At 39.1% G+C, this 20,321-nt stretch overlaps 1 protein-coding gene across 1 annotated transcript in view; it reads left to right on the forward strand.

Annotated features, from left to right (window-relative positions):
- Window positions 1–20,321, forward strand: part of ntn1b (netrin 1b) — a 180,248-nt gene that overhangs the window by 124,101 nt on the left and 35,826 nt on the right. The gene's annotated exons all lie outside the window — the stretch shown is intronic.

Below are 20,321 nucleotides of genomic sequence, written 5' to 3' on the forward strand. Positions count from 1 at the left end.
TGTAAAAGAAATGATTTGTAAAAAACAACAACAGTGTATATCAATTCAACGTATAAGAATTCAGTCAATAGAAATTGACTGTATAAAAATTTCTGTGATAAAAAGTGAGTATAAAAAGTTTAAAAACTCAGCCAATAAAAATTGACTGTATGAAAAATTTAGTGTAAAAAATTTGTGTAAAAAAAGAAAAATCGGTTTTAAAGAAATTATAAAAATTCAATGTCAGAAAAATTCAGTGTAAAATAAATTCTGTGTAAAAAACAGTGTGTAAAAATTCAGTGTATAGCAATTCAGTCTTCAAAAATGTATCGTATAAGAAAATGAGTGTGAACAAAATTCAGTGTAAAAATGTCAGTGTGTAAAAAATCAGTTTGAAAAAATCTGTATAAAACTTTCAGTGTGAAAAAGTGTATACAAATTCAACGTATAAGAATTCAGTCTATAGAAATTGACTGTGTAAAAATTGTGTGATTAAAAAGTGAGTAAAAAAAATATTTAAAATAAATTCCATGTAAAATAAATTCTGTGTAAAATAAATTCAGTGTAAAATAACAGTGTATAAAAATTCAGTGTATAACAATTCAATTTATAAAAATTGACTGTATAAAAAATTCTGTGTTAAAAAAATTCAGTGTAAAAAAGTTTCTGTGTAAAATAAGTTCAGTGTAAAAATAGTGTATAAAAATTGAGTGTAAAAAAAATCAGTTTAAAAAAACTGTTTAAAATGTCAGTGTAAAATAAATTCACTGTAAAAAAAACAGTTTATGAAAATTCAGTGTAAAAATGTCAGTGTGAAAAAAATCACTTTGAAAAAAACTGTCTAAAAATTAATTGTAAAATAAATTCAGTGTATAAAAATTGACTGTATTAAAAAATTAGTTTAAAAAAATTAAATGTTTAAATTTCAGTGTAAAAAACAGTGTATAACAATTCAATGTATAAGAATTCAGTATATAGAAATTGACTGTATAAAAATTGTGTGAATAAAAAGTGAGTATAAAAAAAATTCAGTGCTGAAAAATTCAGTGTAATAAAGTGTATGAAAATTCAGTGTATAACAATTCAATCTATAAAAATTGACTGTATAAAAAATTGAGGGTAAAAAAATCCAGTCTATAAAAATGTGTGTAAAAAAATCTGTTTAAAAAAAAAATGTATAAAGTTTAAGTGTAAAATAAATTCAGTGTAAAAAACAGTGTTAAAAATTTCAGTGTATAACAATTCAGTCTATAGAAATTGAGTGTATAAAAAGTTGTGTAAACAAAATGTAGTGTAAACATTTCAGAATTACTTAAAAAAAACTGTATAAAAATTCAGTGTAAAATAAATTCAGTGTATAACATTTGACTGTATAAAAAATTTAGTGTAAAAAACAGAGTATAAAAATTCAACGTATAAACATTCAGTCCATAGAAATTGACTGTATAAAAATTGTGTGGTTAAAGTATAAAAAGTATTTTAAAAAATCCAGTGCTGAAAATTCAGTTTAAAAAAATTCAGTGTAAAAAAACTGTGTAAAAATTCAGTATATAACAATTCAATCTATAAAAATTGACTGTACAAAAAATTGAGGGTAAAAAAATTCAGTCTATAAAAATCCAGTGTATAAAAATTCAGTGTATAACAATTCAGGCTATAAAAATTGACTGTAAAAAATTCAGTGTAAAAAAAAATCAGTGTAAAAAAACAGTGTTTAAAAATTCAGTGAATAACAATTCAGTCTATAAAAATTAGTGTAAAAAAAAATTCTGTTTAAAAAAAACTGTCTAAAATTTCAGTGTAATATAAATTCATTGTAAAAAAAACAGTGTATACAATTGAAGTGTTTAACAATTCATCCATCTATCCATCCATCTTCGTCCGCTTATCTGAGGTCGGGTCGCGGGGGCAGCAGCCTAAGCAGGTAAGCCCAGACTTCCCTCTCCCCACCCACTTCATCTAGCTCTTCCCGGGGGATCCCGAGGCGTTCCCAGGCCAGCCGGGAGACATAGTCTTCCCAACGTGTCCTGGGTCTTCCCTGTGGCCTCCTACCGGTTGGACGTGCCCTAAACACCTCCCTAGGGAGGCGTTCGGGTGGCCTCCTGACCAGATGGCCGAACCACCTCATCTGGCTCCTCTCCATATGGAGGAGCAGCGGCTTTACTTTGAGTTCCTCCCGGATGGCAGAGCTTCTCACCCTATCTCTAAGGGAGAGACCCGCCACACGGCGGAGGAAACTCATTTGGGCCGCTTGTACCCGTGATCTTGTCCTTTCGGTCATGACCCAAAGCTCATGACCATAAGTGAGGATAGGAACGTAGATTGACCGGTAAATTGAGAGCTTTGCCTTCCGGCTCAGCTCCTTCTTCACCACATGGGATCGGTACAACGTCTGCATTACTGAAGACGCCGCACCAATCCGCCTGTCCATCTCACGATCCACTCTTCCCTCACTCGTGAACAAGACTCCTAGGTACTTGAACTCCTCCACTTGGGGCAGGGTCTCCTCCCAAACCTGGAGGTGGCATTCCACTCTTTTCCGGGCGAGAACCATGGAGGTGCTGATTCTCATTCCAGTCGCTTCACACTCGGCTGCGAACCGATCCAGTGAGAGCTGAAGATCCTGGCCAGATGAAGCCATCAGGACCACAACATATAACAATTCAGTCTATAAAAATTGAGTATATAAAAAATTAAGTGTAAACAAAATGTAGTGTAAAAATTTCAGTACCGGTTTGAAAAAACTGTATAAAAATTCAGTGTAAAATAAATTCAGTGTATACAAATTGACTGTATAAAAAATTTTGTGTAAAAAATTCAATGTTAAAGTTTCAGTGTAAAAAACAGTGTATACAAATTCAACATATAAGAATTCAGTCTATAGAAATTGACTGTATAAAAATTGTGTGATTGAAAAGTGAGTATAAAAAGTATTACAAAAATTCAGTGCTGAAAAATTAAGTTTAAAAAAATTCAATGTAAAAAAACTGTATAAAAATTTAGTGTATAACAATTCAATCTGTAAAAATTCACTGAATAAAAAATAGAGGGTAAAAAAAATCCAGAGTCTAAAAATTCCGTGTAAAAATTTTTTGGTGTAAAATAAATTCAGTGTAAAAACAGTGTAAAAAAATTAAGTATAAAGAAAGTTTAAAAACTGATTTATTTAGTGTAAAATAAATTCAGTGTAAAAAAACAGTGTATAAAAATTCAGTGTATAACAATTCAGTCTACAAAAATTCAGTGTATAAAAAATTGTGTAAAAAAAAATCAGTTTGGAAAAAAAACTGTAAAAATTCAGTGTAAAATAAATTCAGTCCGTAAAAATTGACTGCATAAAAAATCGAATGTAAAAAATTACATGTCAAAACTTCAGTGGAAAAAAAACAGTGAATAAAAATTCAACGTATACAAATTCAGTCTATAGAACTTTACTGTCTAAAAATTCAGTGCTGAAAAATTCAGTGTGGAAAAACTCGCTGCTTCAAAAAAAAAAAGACTTAGCTCCGATAATTTAACACTGAAGTAATCAGTCCTGTCTCAGAAGTAGCCAATGAGGTGTCAAGTTGGAAGTCACGTGACACGGGTCTTGCTAAACAACATAAAAAAGGCAGATAACATAACATTTCAATGCTGGATATTTTCACACTGCAGGAATGATTCCAATGGTTGGAATTTGCTTTGCTGTGAATTCCTGGCAACCACACCTCTCAGTATTTTACCCCAAATTCTACAGGGTAACAATACGCATATCAATTTTTTTCATAGTAATTTACCAGAAGTAAAAACAGTCTTCATCTAGATTAAATTAGATTAGATCTAATGTAAGTAAAAACAGTCATTATTTGTAAAATTAACTGATTCGACATCAACATCTTAAATTGACCTATACATTGTGACAATTTTTGAAACTTTTCAGGTGGAACTCTTTCCCATTCTTACTTGATGTACAGCTTAAGTTGTTCAACAGTCTCCTGCCTCATATTTTAGCCTTCATAATGCGGCACTCATTTTCAATGTCTGGACTACAGGCAGGCCAGTCTATGAAGCCACGCTGTTGTAACACGTGGCTTGGCATTGTCTTGCTGAAATAAGCAGGGGCGTCCATGATAACGTTGCTTGGATGGCAACATATGTTCATACTTGCCAACCCTACCATCAACCCCCCGCGCCCCTCCAACCCCGCCCACCTCAACCCTGCCCCACCCCATTTCCCGAATTCGGAGGTCTCATGGTGGGCAAGTATGCATATGTTGCTCCAAAACCATACGTGCCAACCTTGAGACCTCTGATTTTTGAGATGGGGGGATTTGAGGTGGGCGGGGTTTGGTGGTAGCAGGGGATATATATTGTAGCGTTCCGGAAGAGTTATTGCTGCAAGGGGTTCTAGGTATGTGTTCTGTTGTGTTAATGTCGTGTTACGGTGTGGATGTTCTCTCGAAATGTGTTTGACATTCTTGTTTGGTGTGGGTTCATATTTGTAACAGTGTTAAAGTTGTTTCTACGGCCACCCTCAGTGTGAAATGTATGGTTGTTGACCAAATATGCCTTGCATTCACTTGTGTGTGTGTGTGTGTGTGTGTGTGTGTGTGTGTGTGTGCGTGTGTGTGTGTGTGTGTGTGTTTGAAATTGACATTATCATTAAACGTGTCAGCCTTTCTTGACAGCATACCCCTCCCCTTCGAGCTGTCCTGGATGAAATGCAATTCTTTTTTCCAATAATTTTGGAACGAGCAAGTGTATTTCTTCTTCTTACTCGTCTTCGCCATGTCTCTTTTCAGTTCTTCTGCTTCGTCTCCTTCTTGTTGTGCGTGCAGTTGTGCACTCTGCTCCAAAAAGCCGTAGATGTTATTGTAGCGTCCCGGAAATGTTAGTGCTGCAAGGGGGTCCGGGTATTTTTTCTGTTGTGTTTATGTTGTGTTACGGTGTTAAATATATGTTTGACATTTTTGTTTGGTGTGGGTTGACTGTGTGGTGCATATTTGTAACAGTGTTAAAGTTGTTTATACGGCCACCCTCAGTGTGACCTGTATGGCTGTTGACCAAGTATGCTTCGCATTCACTCGTGTGTGTAGTGTAAAAGCCGCATATATTATGTAACTGGGCTGGCATGCTGTTTGTATGGAGGAAAACCGGATGTGACGACAGGTTGTAGAGGACGCTAAAGGCAGTGCCTTTAAGACACGCCCCTAATATTGTTGTCCGGGTGGAAATCAGGGAGAAATTTGGGAGAATGGTTGCCCCGGGAGATTTTCAAGAGGGGCACTGAAACTCGGGATTCTCCCGGAAAAATCGGGAGGGTTGGCAAGTATGTCCAAAAGCTGTATGTACCGTTCAGCATTGATGTTGCCTTCACAGATGTGTAAGTTACCCATGCCTTGGCCAATAATACACCCCCATACCATCACACATGCTGCCTTTTTACACTTTGCGTCTAGAACAGTTGTTATTTTCCTCTTTGGTTCGAAGGACACGACGTCCACAGTTTCCAAAAACAATCGGAAATGTGGATTCGTTAGACCACAGAACACTTTTCCACTTTGCATCAGTCCATCTTAAATGAGCTCGAGCCCAGCGAAGCCAGCGGCATTTCTGGGTGTTGTTGATAAACGGCTTCGGCTTCGCATAGTAGGGTTTTAACTTGCAATTACAGATGTAGCGACCAACTGTAGTTTCTGACAGTGGTTTTCTGAAGTTTTCCTCAGCCCATGTGGTGATATCCTTTACACACTGATGTCGGTTTTTGATTCAGTACCGCCTGAGGGATCAAAAGTCTGTAATATCATCGCTTACGTGCAGTGATTTCTCCTGATTCTCTGAACTTTTTGATGATTTTACGGACCGTAGATGGTCAAATCCCTAAATTCCTTGCAATAGCTTGTTAAGAAATGTTGTTCTAAAACTGTTCGACAATTTGCTTACAAAGTGGTGACCCTCACCCCATCCTTGTTTGTGAATTACTTAGCATTGCATGTAAGCTGCTTTTATACCCAATCATGGCACCCACCTGTTCCCAATTAGCCTGCACACCTGTGGGATGTTCCATATAAGTGTTTGATGAGCTTTCTTCAACTTTATCAGTATTTATTGCCACCTTTCCCAACGTCTTTGTCACAAGTTGCTAGCATCAAATTCGAAAGTTAATGATTATTTGCACAAAAAAAAATGTTTATCAGTTTGAAAAACAAATATGTTGTCTTTGTAGCATATTCAACTGAATATGGGTTGAAAATGATTTGCAAATCATTGTATTCCGTTTATATTTACATCTAACACAATTTCCCAACTCATACAGTATATAAATATATATATATATATATATTTTTTTTGATCTATTAAGAAATATTACAAATAAGAATTTTTTTTGACACTTTTATTTTGTTACCCAATGTCTTCCTGTCTCGACCATGCCGTGTTTGGCCATGTGATCCATGCAAGTTGTATGTCAATATTTGCATTCCCATACTTGGCCGCCCTCCAATGTCCAGGTCCTCTGCTGATGTGAACTCCAGATAGTTGGTTTTTTTTTTATTCATGGCTCCCCGCGGCTCCTTTGCTTGTATTCCCAGTCTCACCCACTAATCTGATTACATGCTTGGTTTGCAGCAGTTTGTATTTCAATCAAGGCTGGCAGCGGCGCCATTGTTGGTTTTGCGCCGACAAGAGTCTCCGTGTTGGACATGAGACCATGCCGTTTACCCCTTGCATTTTTTGGAGTGTGTCCCTTCACGGGTGATTAGGCACACCGCCTCTTGGAAACTTGTTGTTTGGGGTGTCTCCTGAATTAATATCGAATAAGTCGAGTCATTTCTGAGTGTGAAGTTTGGGGCTTTTTACAATTTATTTAGCAATTTTAAGAAAAAATACGACTTTGTTGTTACATTTTTTTTCCGTTTGATTAGAACTACCATAATTTCCGGACTATAAGACGCGCTTAAAATCCTTTTTTCTTTCTCAAAACTCGACAGTGCGTCTTATAATCTAATGTACGGAATAATTTAGGTTGTGCTTACCGACCTTGAAACGCTATTTTCTTTGGTACGTGGTGAAATGATTAGTGTGACCAGTAGATGGCAGTCACACATAGTAGATACGTGTACACTCCAATATGATTGCAGTCAAACATAAGAGATACGTGTAGACTGCATTATGATGGCAGTCAAACATAAGAGATACGTGTAGGCAGCAATATGCTGGCAGTCACACATAAGAGATACGTGTAGACGGCAATATGATGGCATTCACACATGAGAGATACGTATACACAGCAATATGATGGCAGTCACCCATAAGAGATATGTGTAGACTGCAATATGATGGCTGTCACACAAGAGATACGTGTAGACTGCACTATAATGGCAGTCACGCATAAGAAATACGTGTAGACTGTACTATAATGGCAGTCACACATAAGAGATACGTGTAGACTGCACTATGATGGCAGTCACACATAAGAGATACGTGTAGACTGCACTATGATGGCAGTCACACATAAGAGATATGTGTAGACTGCAATCTGATGGCAGACACACATAAGAGATACGTGTAGACTGCAATATGATGGCGGTTACACATAGGAGATACGTGTAGACTGCAATATGATGGCAGACACACATAAGAGATATGTGTAGACTGCACTATAATGGCAGTCACACATAAGAGATACGTGTAGACTGCACTATAATGGCAGTCACACATAAGAGATACGTGTAGACTGCAATATGATGGCAGTCACACATAAGAGATACGTGTAGACTGCACTATGATGGCAGTCACACATAAGAGATACGTGTAGACTGCACTATAATGGCAGTCACACACAAGAGATACGTGTAGACTGCAATATGATGGCTGTCACACATAAGAGATACATGTAGACTGCAATATGATGGCAGTCACCCATAAGAGATACGTGTAGACTGCACTATAATGGCAGTCACACATAAGAGATATGTGTAGACTGCACTATAATGGCAGTCACACATAAGAGATACGTGTAGACTGCAATATGATGGCAGACACACATAAGAGATACGTGTAGACTGCACTATAATGGCAGTCACACATAAGAGATACGTGTAGACTGCACTATAATGGCAGTCACACATAAGAGATACGTGTAGACTGCAATATGATGGCAGTCACACATAAGAGATACGTGTAGACTGCAATATGATGGCAGTCACACATAAGAGATGCGTGTAGACTGCACTATAATGGCAATCACACATAAGAGATACGTGTAGACTGCAATATGATGGCTGTCACACATAAGAGATACATGTAGACTGCAATATGATGGCAGTCACCCATAAGAGATACGTGTAGACTGCAATCTGATGGCAGACACACATAAGAGATACGTGTAGACATCAATATGCTGGCAGTCACACATAAGTGATACGTGTAGACTACAATATGATGGCAGACACACATAAGAGATACGTGTAGACTGCAATATGATGGCAGATATGGGTCGATTGCAATATTATGGCAGACACACATAAGAGATACGTGTAGACTGCAATATGATAGCAGTCACACATAAGAGATATGTGTCGATTGCAATATTATGGCAGACACACATAAGAGATACGTGTAGACTGCAATATGATAGCAGTCACACATAAGAGATATGTGTCGATTGCAATATCATGGCAAACACGCATAAGAGATACGTGTAGACTTCAATATGATGGCAGTCCCACATAAGAGATACGTGTAGACTGCAATATGACTCAAGTAAACAACACCAAAATGTTATATGTTCCATTGAAAATATAGAACATTACATTACACAAGGCGCTCAAAAATCTACCAAATGTTTTAGTATGACTTTGGTAAGCTCCGAAGCCACACCGGTTGATGGATTGTACTGTGCTTCAACATAGGAGTATTATTACGGTGTGTGTATAAGCTAAGACATATTATCTGGCGTTTTGTTTCGCAATATTATGCAAAAGCAACTTTTCTTACCTTCTGATACCTGCTGACATGCATAAGTCCTGAAAATTTGCGCCCGTCCGCCTTCGTAGTTTGTGGTTCTTATTTTTCTCTATCTTCTTGTTATGGGACATTCATCCTCTGCTGTTGCCATTTCTAATATAAAGTAGTGTAAAGTTCTTACTTGTATCAGTCAGTAAACCCGCCATGAAAGCGCTAAAACATACCGGTGTAGTGAGTTTACATTATTCACCCAAGGAACTTTAAGTTATTAGAGAGTTCTGGTCGGACGGTTTTTCACGGGACACATTTGATACGTTGTTGTTGCACTAGTGAGTCTTATGTATGAATAAAGATCGAAAATAGACCATTCGTCTGCAGCAGTACCACTGTCGAAAAAATCACCTTTTTATGCATCCTTTTAAGACTACGATCCTTTTTGAAAAATTATGATAAAATTTACTTTTTTTTCAAGGAAAAAAATGCAAATATATTCTCCTCTTTTATGACAATGAAAAAAAGATATATGTTTATCTGTTTAACTTTATGACGTTAACTTTAACATAAATATTTTAATTTGGTCGGTGTACCTTCCGGTTATTCTATGTCAAATTCTTAAATGTATATCAAAAAACTGATTTCGGGCCATTTTTTTCTATTTTCATTTCTGAAACAAAAGTTGAACAACTATTTGATGACACGTTTTTTTAAATGACAATAGGACTCCTGCTGAACAAAGATGTTAGCGTTATGCTTTTTTAATTCACTGTAGCACTTTGAGGTTGTTTGCTCAAAGTAAAGTGCTTTATACAAATAAACTATATTATTATTATTATTATAAAAACATGCTAAACGCAAAGGAACATTTAAAATACTGCTACCTGTTCAATTTGTCATCACACAGATAACCAAGCATTTTTACATTTTAGATGAACATAAATTACATTTTTGTGTTTATCTGGAAAAATAAAAACCCATAAAAGGAAAATGTCTCAAATCCTATGTTATGGCAATAGTTCTATGAAAGTCAACCCTTTTTTTTTTTTTTTTTTATAAATCTGCCTTATATAATAAAATTCGGGAAAAACGGCCCTACTTTACTTTTTTAATTTGCGTTTCAGAATTGGAAGTAGAATGAACGGAAGGTAATCAGACCTAATTCCTTAGAAAACACGACTTTTCTTGATAGAATATAACTTGATTTTGGGCAAATCTGGGTCTTTCAAAAATAAAATAAATTCTAAAAATTAAAAAATAAAACCCTTTAAATAAAGGACTATTGTGGAGGGAGCGGCCTTGAAGACAGCGACAGGTGTGTGGATGGCCCAGCTGGGCCTTGTTGTCTAATCACCTGTCGCCTTTATTAGCGGCAGCCGTGAGGAAACGGGTGGTGTTTGTTGGAGGTGCTGCTGAGAGACACTGTGCTGAAAACAAAAGACTTTGGACCATTGGAAAAAATAAATGTGTTATAACCTGAATTCCTGGCCATCTGTGGTGGTCTGAAGAACCCACGTTTACAACTATGTAATAGAAAAAAAAAAATTGTTTTCACTTTATTCCTGTAAGATTATTTTCCGTACAACTTTATTCTCATGACATTCCAAAGACATTCTTATTGTACGATTGGTTGGCCGTGCCAGCAACTTGAGGGTTCCAGGTTCGATATCCGCCACCGTTGTGTCCTTGGGCAAGACACTTCACCCAGTGCCACCCACAGGGGTTTAAATGCAACTAGATAATGGGTTTCACGATGCAAAAGCGCTTTGAGTCACTAGAGAAAAGCGCTATATAAATATAATTCACTTCACTTCACTTACGGACCCCACCCCCTGAGTTAGGAGCGGCGCGGTCCCCCCGGCGACCCCCGCAGAATGAGCGTGGCAGCGCTGCCGAGACGCACAAAGGGGGCGTTTGTCCTCCCGGCAGGAGAGCGGACCCTAATGAGCGCGGCGGGTGTAATGGCTCGGAGTGTGCGGCGCCAAACGGGAGGGTGTGACGGAGACCCCGTGTGCCTTCAAATCATTGACTATCTTCAAATCCCCCCCGCCACCTCAGAATATAAATGTTGGTACAATTTCGTCCCCATTCCACAAACCACTTTTTCTCCTCTTAAGAGGGAGGCGTTTTTTACCTCCGCCGTCATTACCCCGGCAACCTCATTCACGCCGAGCATAAAGGAGAAGAAAAGGGGATGACTGGAGGAAATAATGAAGTTTGTCCATATTCAGGCCAGCTGAAAGTCCTCCCCCTCGCTCTCTCTCTCTCTCTCTCTCTCTCTCTCCCTCCCCACCGGCTTTCCCACCCCCGCCAAGAGAGGAGAGCACGTTTGGGGCGACGCTCGTTCGCGATCTGCTTCCAATTTGTGTCAGCCTGTGGAAAGCGGAGGGAACAAATGATTTTAATTTCAGGGTTGGCCCTCCGCTCCAATTTACCACCAGCTCCCTCCTTTATGAAGGATGTCTGGCATGGAGACAGCCATCTTTAAAGTAGCAGCAGAGTGGAAAAACAAGTTGCCTCTATATTGAAGCTATTATCATATACATCTGATTTATGACACCAAAATACTTAATAAATGAATATAAACCGCCAACGCAGTGAAGTTGTCAGGTTGTGTAAATGGTAAATAAAAAGACAATACAACACATTTGTTATGGTATACAGAGGGGAGATGACGGCACAGACACCAGGGAGCAGTAATGTTCAATAATTTATTATATGTGTATATATATATATATATATATATATATATATATATATATATATATATATATATATATATATATATATATATATATATAATTGTCAGGTTCAAACACTGATGAAATCTATTAATCAGACAAGAAGCAAGGAATCATGCAGAGACAGAGTTCAATTTAGCTCATGAGGAGACACATATTTCGGGCTGTATTTTAGTTACATATCCATGTTGTGTAAATTGTAAATAAAAAGAGAATACAATGATTGGCAAATCCTTTTCAACTTCTATTCAATTGAATAGACTGTAAAGACGGCGTGGCGCAGTGGTAAAGTGGCCGTGCGCAACCCGAGGGTCCCTGGTTCAATCCCCACCTAGTACCAACCTCGTTACGTCCGTTGTGTCCTGAGCAAGACACTTCACCCTTGCTCCTGATGGGTGCTTGTTAGTGCCTTGCATGGCAGCTCAGTGTGTGAATGGGTAAATGTGGAAGTAGTGTCAAAGTGCTTTGAGTACCTTGAAGGTAGAAAAGCGCTATACAAGTACAACCCATTCATCATTTATTTATATTTCATGTTCAACTTTATTTTATTATGGTATACAGAGGGGAAATGACGGCACAGACACCAGGGTGCAGTAATGTTCAGTAATTTATTATGTATCTATGTATATATATATATATATATATATTCCATCCATTAATTTTTCTACCGCTTATTCCCTTTGGGGTCGCGGGGGGCGCTGGTGCCTATCTCAGCTACAATCGGGCGGAAGGCGGTGTACACCCTGGACAAGTTGCCACCTCATCGCAGGGCCATATATATATATTTTTTTATATATATATATATTTGTATATACATATATATATGTATACATATATATATATATATACATACATATATATGTATATATATATATATACATATATATATATACATATATATATATATATACATATATATACATATATACATATATATATATATATACATATATATGTATATACATATATATATATACATATATATATATATACATATATATATATATATATATATATATATATATATACATATATATATATATATATGTATATATATATATATATATATATACATATATATATATATATAAAATCCCTATTACATCACTGTCGCTGAGGGAAGGCGGTAGACCCAACAACTCCAGTTAGACACAATATATGATTATACAAAAATGCAAATATGTTGACACTTGGTGCTATCGCCCAGTCTCTGCTTTGTCTGGTCTCGGAACCCAATGTTCGGCCTTGGCAGTCAGCAGGCCGAGCCTGGACAAAACACTGATAAAAAGCAATCTCTTGGACTGCTAGCTCTGCACAAATACAGAAATACCACTTCAGCACAAATTGAATATACTTTATATTAACGGCCCTTAAGAATAAAGTTATGATAATATATACATAATTATTCTAACATTAATAATAATACACAATACTAACTAATAAACTAAACTAAGGAAATTGAGAGTGTCAAAACCCAAGCCCGTGTGTGTGTGAGGCTATGTGTGTAGTTAGCTGAAGTGTGTGTTACCAAGTGTTGAGAGCGAAGGAACGAGGCAGGCCGTGGGTTAGGCAGGTGGTCCAGGGAAGGAGAGGAGTGACAAACTTCGGTGTCTGGGCGAGGGTCGAGGATCGAGGAAGGCAGTACAAAGTCCGCAGGGGAAAACAACGGAAGAATCACCAAGGGCACTGAGGGAGGACAAACAAGGTAGTCAGTCACGGAGGGAAAAACACAGAAGGAAAACAGAGAGCATCAATCTGGAGTTGGCTTACGGTACGCCATCGAGAAACCAAGTTCCCGCCGGGATCCTTGGGTCCACTGGTACTTTATTCAGCTCCCTCTCATCAGTGTGTGAATGTGTGTGAATAGGTGAATGTGGAAATACTGTCAAAGCGCTTTGGGCTCCTTCAAAAGGGGTAAAAAAGCGCTATAGAAGTACAACCAATTACCATCATACGCAGGTGCGCTGATTGCAGATGGTCTACGGCTGTGGTGGCACGTGGGCGTGGCAAACGCTGGGGCGTGGCAAACACGGGGGCGTGTCCTGCGGAGCTCACAGAGGAGGGAGAAGCAGACTGTGCAAATATTAACTCATTTGGAATTTGATGCCTGCAACATGTTTCAAAAAAGCTGGCACAAATGGCAAAAAAAGACTGAGAAAGTTGAGGAATGCTCATCAAAGATTTATTAGGAAAATCCCACAGGTGAACAGGCTAATTTGGAACAGATGGGTGCCATGATTGGCTATAAAAGCAACTTCCATGGAATGCTCACTCATTCACAAACAAGGACGGGATGAGGGTCACCACTTTGTCAACAAATGCCTGAGCAAATTGTTGAACAACATTTCTCAAGCAGCTATTGCAAGGAATTTTGGGATTTCACCATCTACGCTCCGTAATATAGAATAGAATAGAACAGAATAGAATGTACTTTATTGATCCCTGGGGATATTCAGCATATCATCAAAAGGTTCAGAGAATTTGGAGAAATCACTGCACGGAAGCCAAGATATTACGAACTTTGGATCCCTCTGGCAGTACTACATTAAAAAGGGACATCAATGTGTAAAGGATAACACCACATGGGCTCAGGAACACTTCAGAAAACCACTGTCAGTAACTGCAGTTGGTCGCTACATCTGTAAGTGCAAGTTAAAACTCTACTATGCCATGCGTAAGTTGTTTATCAACAACACCCAGAAACGCCGCCGGCTTCACTAGCCTCTTGTCTAAGATGGACTGATGCAAAGTGAAAAAGTGTTCTGCGGTCTGACTTGTCCACATTTCAAATTGTTTTAGGAAAAATTGGATGTCGTGTCTTCCGGGACAAAGAGGAAAAGAACCAACCGGATTGTTCTTGGCGAAAAGTGTAAAAGGCAGCATGTGTGATGGTACGGGGGTGTTTTAGTGGCTAAGGCATGGGTAACTTACACATCTGTGAAGGCACCATTAATGCTGAAAGGTACATACAGCTTTTGGAGTAACATATGTTGCCGTCCAAGCAACGTTATCATGGACGCCCCTGCTTATTTCAGTAAGACAATGCCAAGCCAGGTGTTACAACAGCGTGGCTTCATAGTAAAAGAGTGCGGGTACTAGACTGACCTGCCTGTAGTCCAGACATTGAAAATGTGTGAAGGCTAAAATATGAGGCAGGAGACTGTTGAACAACTTAAGCTGTACATCAAGCAAGAATGGGAAAGAATTCCACTTCAAAAATGTGTCTCCTCAGTTCCCAAACCTTTACTGAGTGTTGTTAAAAGGAAAGGCCATGTAACACACTGGTAAAAATGCATTTTGTGCTATGTGTTGCTGCCATTACATTCTAAATTCATGATAAGTTGCAAAAAATAGCAAAGTTTCTCAGTGTGAGCATGAAATATCTTGTTTTTGCAGTCTATTCAACTGAATATAAGTTGAAAAGCATTTGGAAATCATTTTTTTCTCTTTTTATTTACCATTTACACAACGTGACAACTTCACTGCTTTTGGCTTTTGTAGATATGATCGAAATAGTATTAGTCTCACATAGATTCCCAAGCCATTTTGAGAAATAATAAGCAAGATAGCTACAGATCCCTTCCCCATCAACAACAATGCTAATCAAGCTGACTTCGTGAAAGACAACAACGATTACTTTGGTAAAAATTATGATCCAGGTCCTTATGTTTTTGAGCCCGAACACAAAGAGGACGAGCAGTAGGTTTTAGAAGCCGGGCGCTAAATAGTTGTAGCTTTAATGTGACACTATAGCAGGGGTGTCAAACTCGTTTTCATTGGGGGCCACATGGCAATTATGGCTGCCCTCCGAGAACCACTTGTAACAGTGAATAATATATACATTTAAATTACTTCATTACACAATTATTTATTGTTATATATTTCTACGTACACTGTAGGAAAAATATGTACATTTCAGAGTAAAGTTTAGCTGAAATTTGACCATAAAATGTATCATGTTTGATCTGTAAATGGGAAAACACTACCAGCGTTTTACTGTAAAATCTACTGTTGTTGTTTACACGGTGTGTTACTGTAAATGGAAAAACAATTGTAGACGTCGCGTATGCCAGTTGTGCAGAGTTAACAAAGGTTTTAGTGATTGTTTTCACGCTCTTCAGACAGAATTGTTTTTTCCAGTCTTTGCAGTCTCTCCACTACTCCTCATCGGCCGCTCACTGTTAAAAGACAACAGATGATTAGATTACAACGTACCGCCTGTGAAATCGAATCACCTGCCAGCTGTGTCTCGCCGTCAGCACATGCCCCGCCGTTACCCGATGGTGCTCGTCCTCAGCACCATGGACGGCGACGGTGACCTTTGCTCCTGCAAGCGCGCTGGCCACATCTCCCTCCGCGACAATATTACACATTGTTTTGTTTTGTGTTTTTACAGTAAAATTCAAATAAGCTACCGGCTCTCCTTCGAAAAATGATTTTTACATTGCACAATTTCATGGATAAGTTGCGTCAAAATGATGACATATTTAGGTACTTATTTTGATGTTTTTAATGTGTGATAATATAATATTTGTTGCAATATTAGATTATGTTTAAAATATATGACAGTACATGTCTTTATTTATGTCAAAATAGGAAGTTGACTACATCCATCCATCCATCCATCCATTTTCTACCGCTTATTACCTTTCGGGGTTGCGGGGGGCGCTGGCGCCTATCTCAGCTACAATCGGACTATATTTAGAAACAAATAGACACATGGTCATTCCAGGCCTCAGCAGGCCACATAAACGCCAGACATGACCCCCGGGCCTTGAGTTTGACACATGTGCACTATAGCATCTGCAGCATTGCTAGGTGCTAAACATTCAGAATACAGGATGCTTTATTATTGTCCGTTCTTTAACATGTACTAGACATATAAGAACTGCAATTACATTTTCGGCACAGTCCCAATAAGAGCAGACATACGTCACTCGGAGACAAGAACAGGACCGCCAACGGATCAGCCACTTACGGCGATCCTTAAAAAAGGTGGGAAAAAGGTCATATTGGGTTAGGGGGAAAGACTAAAAAATATCAGTCAAAAGCTGGGCCCTCGGGAGGGGGTCCAGCTTCAGCCATCCATCACTCCGAAGGGGAATCAAGCGGTGGTGAAGGCGTTGGGTGGGAGTGGCGTGTGTGTTTGTGTATATGCCCATTGTCTTTGGGTGTAGTGGTGGTGTGTCCATAGGCCCGGGGCCGTTATGCATGCAATGCAATGCAAAGTTCGACTTCCAGGTGTCATTGAGGAGGGAGGGAGGTCAAAAACGTCCTTCTTTGAGAGTCCACGAGGATGTTTACAGAACAGCCTGCTCCTGTTGTTGCAGCGTCAAGGCCATTCGATGTAGTCAAATCGTAGATTAGGATTGTTGTTTTTCCGCGAGCAGACATTACAAAGGCTTGTCTGTTCTATTTGTCCATGTTGGCTCTCATGTCCAATGTTTCCCTTTCAACAAGCTTCTCCATGATGTAATACATCTTGCGATTCAGTTCAGAAATTGCCCCAGACTGTGATCCCGCAGCCCGAACCAATCCTTCCATCGAAACGAACAGCCTTTGGGTTCCTTGAGTGGCTGCCATCTTCGATACGCCAGAGCAATGCCCAGCCCAATCAGCAGGTACCCCGCGATCATGGTTCCAAACAGGTAGATGTGTGCCCCGTGATCAGGGTTCCAAACAGGTAGATGTCTTCCAAGTCCTCTATGGAAAGGACTGAGAGGCACATGATTCTCAGTTTATCACAGGAGTCTCTCACGTACCCCTCAGCAATGGTTCCATCATGGCAGCCAAGCTCCCCCGTACCTATTTTCTTCATCGAAAACATTTTTGTCAATTGAGTCGATGTCTGATGTTTAGATTTGGAGGACAGCGCAAAGAAAGAGGCTTAAAAAAAAAAAGTGTAGACGAGACAAGACAAAGCGAGCAAGCAAGGAGAAAAAAAAATGAGACCGCCCTCACCAGAGGCAAGACAGAAAAGACATACAAATTAACAATAATAAAACAAACACTTACTGTAATGTTTCCACTTTCGCTGGGACGCCGATCGGCGTGAGTCCCATATATTTCCGTTTAGATGAAGAATCAATCACGATCCTGACAAAAGGTTAAAAAAAGTTGCCGCGATAAGCGTTTTTCTATGTCTTTTTCGCCACCTCTGGATGTGAAAGTGGACCAGCCTGTGGGTCCATGGCCACATTTGTCTCCTAGCAGGTGAGAGCTGCATGAATTGGAACCTGGAATTTACTTTTCGGCAAGTTTTTAACAGTCGTTGGCTCTGTGTGTCAACAATTGCGCCGCTAAAATAGTCCGTCTGCGTAGGCTCTCATAACAACAATATCCCTCATATTGGGTTCATTTTCCGTTCAGGACATGTAAATGGAGTATTGTTAGCACTTTCTGGAGGTTTTTGGTGAGTACAGCGACAGGACCCTCCATCTGTTGACTCACCTGTTAGCTATTTATTTACCATTTCGAATGTATAAAAAAAACATTTGTTCTTATCTTACATAAGGACGGTGAATGATAAACGGCACATATTTTTGCGTATTTCCAGTATGACTGACCTAATAATATGGTCAGAGTGCAGAACGTGGTGTCACTCTCCAAAAAAATGCCACGTATTTGGAGCAGAATATTCTAAACGGCTGACTGAAATTTCGGCATGTTATGATGTTTAGACTGTATTTTCAAATACTTTGCGGATTGTAAATACAATTGGATATGGTTTAATGGATACAATGAAACACAATTATGCATTTAACGTCAACTTGTTTTTCCACTCTACTGCTACTTTAAGGCCTGCTAAGCTTGTGAGTTGAGAGTACGGTATGAAATTATTTTTGTATGAAAATTATTTGCAAACGGTTATTCCAATCTGTGCGTGCGTAATCCAATATGCCAATTTAATCTGTATGCCAATGCGTGTGTGAGTTTTAAATTGTTATGATTTTTCTGTGTTAAAAAAATATCTTGTGTGCGTACTAAAAAAAACGCTGGGTTATTTTTTCTACCCAACCGCTGGGTTGAGCCTGTTGGGTCATATTTACGGGTTATTTCTAAGGAGTTGGGTAGTTTTTTTTTTGACCCAAAAGGCTGGGTTACATGGAAATAACCCATTTATTTGGTAGAATTAACCAAGCATTACAGTTAAAGGCCTATTGAAATGAGATTTTCTTATTTAAACGGGGATATCAGGTCCATTCTTTGTGTCATACTTGATCATTTCGCGATATTGCCATATTTTTGCTGAACGGATTTAGTAGAGAACATCGACGATAAAGTTTGCAACTTTTGGTCGCTAATAAAAAAGCTTTGCCTTTACCGGAAGTAGCAGACGATGACGTCACCGGTGTGAGGGCTCCTCACATTGTTTATAATGTGAGCCTCCAGCATCAAGAGCTATTCGGACCGAGAAAGCGACAATTTCCCCATTAATTTGAGTGAGGATGAAAGATTTGTAGATGAGGATATTGATAGTGAAGGACTAGAAAAAAAAAATGGCGATTGCATTGGGAGCGATTCAGATATTTTTAGACAAATTTACTAGGAGAATTCTGGGAAATCCCTTATGTTTCTATTGTGTTGCTAGTGTTTTAGTGAGTTAAATGGTACCTGCTAGTCGGAGGTGTGTGTCCACGGGTGTGTTGACTCCAGTCTCTGAGGGAAGTCACAGCAGCTGCTTCGCTGATCTCCGGTAAGAGGTGACTTTTTACCACAATTTTCTCACCGAAACCTGCCGGTTGACAAGTAGTCGGCAACCATGTTCGCTTGACCGCTCTGATCCATAGTAAAGCTTTACTTCCGGGAATTTTAAACAAGGAAACACCGTGTGTTTGTGTGGCTACAGGCTAAAGCTTCCCACCTCCATCTTTCTACTGTGACTTCTCCATTATTCCATCCATCCATTTTCTACCGCTTATTCCCTTTCGGGGTCGCGGGGGGCGCTGGCGCCTATCTCAGCTACAATCGGGCGGAAGGCAGGGTACACCCTGGACAAGTCGCCACCTCATCGCAGGGCCAACACAGATAGACAGACAACATTCACACTCACATTCAAACACTAGGGCCAATTTAGTGTTGCCAATCAACCTATCCCCAGGTGCATGTCTTTGGAAGTGGGAGGAAGCCGGAGTACCCGGAGGGAACCCACGCATTCACGGGGAGAACATGCAAACTCCACACAGAAAGATCCCCAGCCTGGATTTGAACCCAGGACTGCAGGACCTACGTATTGTGAGGCAGACGCACTAACCCCTCTGCCACCGTGAAGCCTATTAATTGAACAAATTGCAAAAGATTCAGCAACACAGATGTCCTAAATACTGTGTAATTGCGCGATGAAAAGAGACGACTTTTAGCCGCAAGTGCTGGCTAATATGTCCCCTCCAACCAATAACGTCACGTGCACGCGTCATCATACGTGTCATCATTCCGCGACGTTTTCAACAGGAAACTCCGCGGGAAATTTAAAATTGTAATTTAGTAAACTAAACCGGCCGTATTGGCATGTGTTACAATGTTAATATTTCATCATTGATGTATAAACTATCAGATTGCGTGGTCGGTAGTAGTGGCTTTCAGTAGGCCTTTATAATGACCTAGCGTTTGGGTTGAATATACAACCCATTTAGCTGGGTTAAATTAACCAAGCATTGGTCT

This window comes from Nerophis ophidion, linkage group LG23 (genome assembly GCF_033978795.1).
Source record: "Nerophis ophidion isolate RoL-2023_Sa linkage group LG23, RoL_Noph_v1.0, whole genome shotgun sequence".
NCBI lineage: Eukaryota > Metazoa > Chordata > Actinopteri > Syngnathiformes > Syngnathidae > Nerophis > Nerophis ophidion.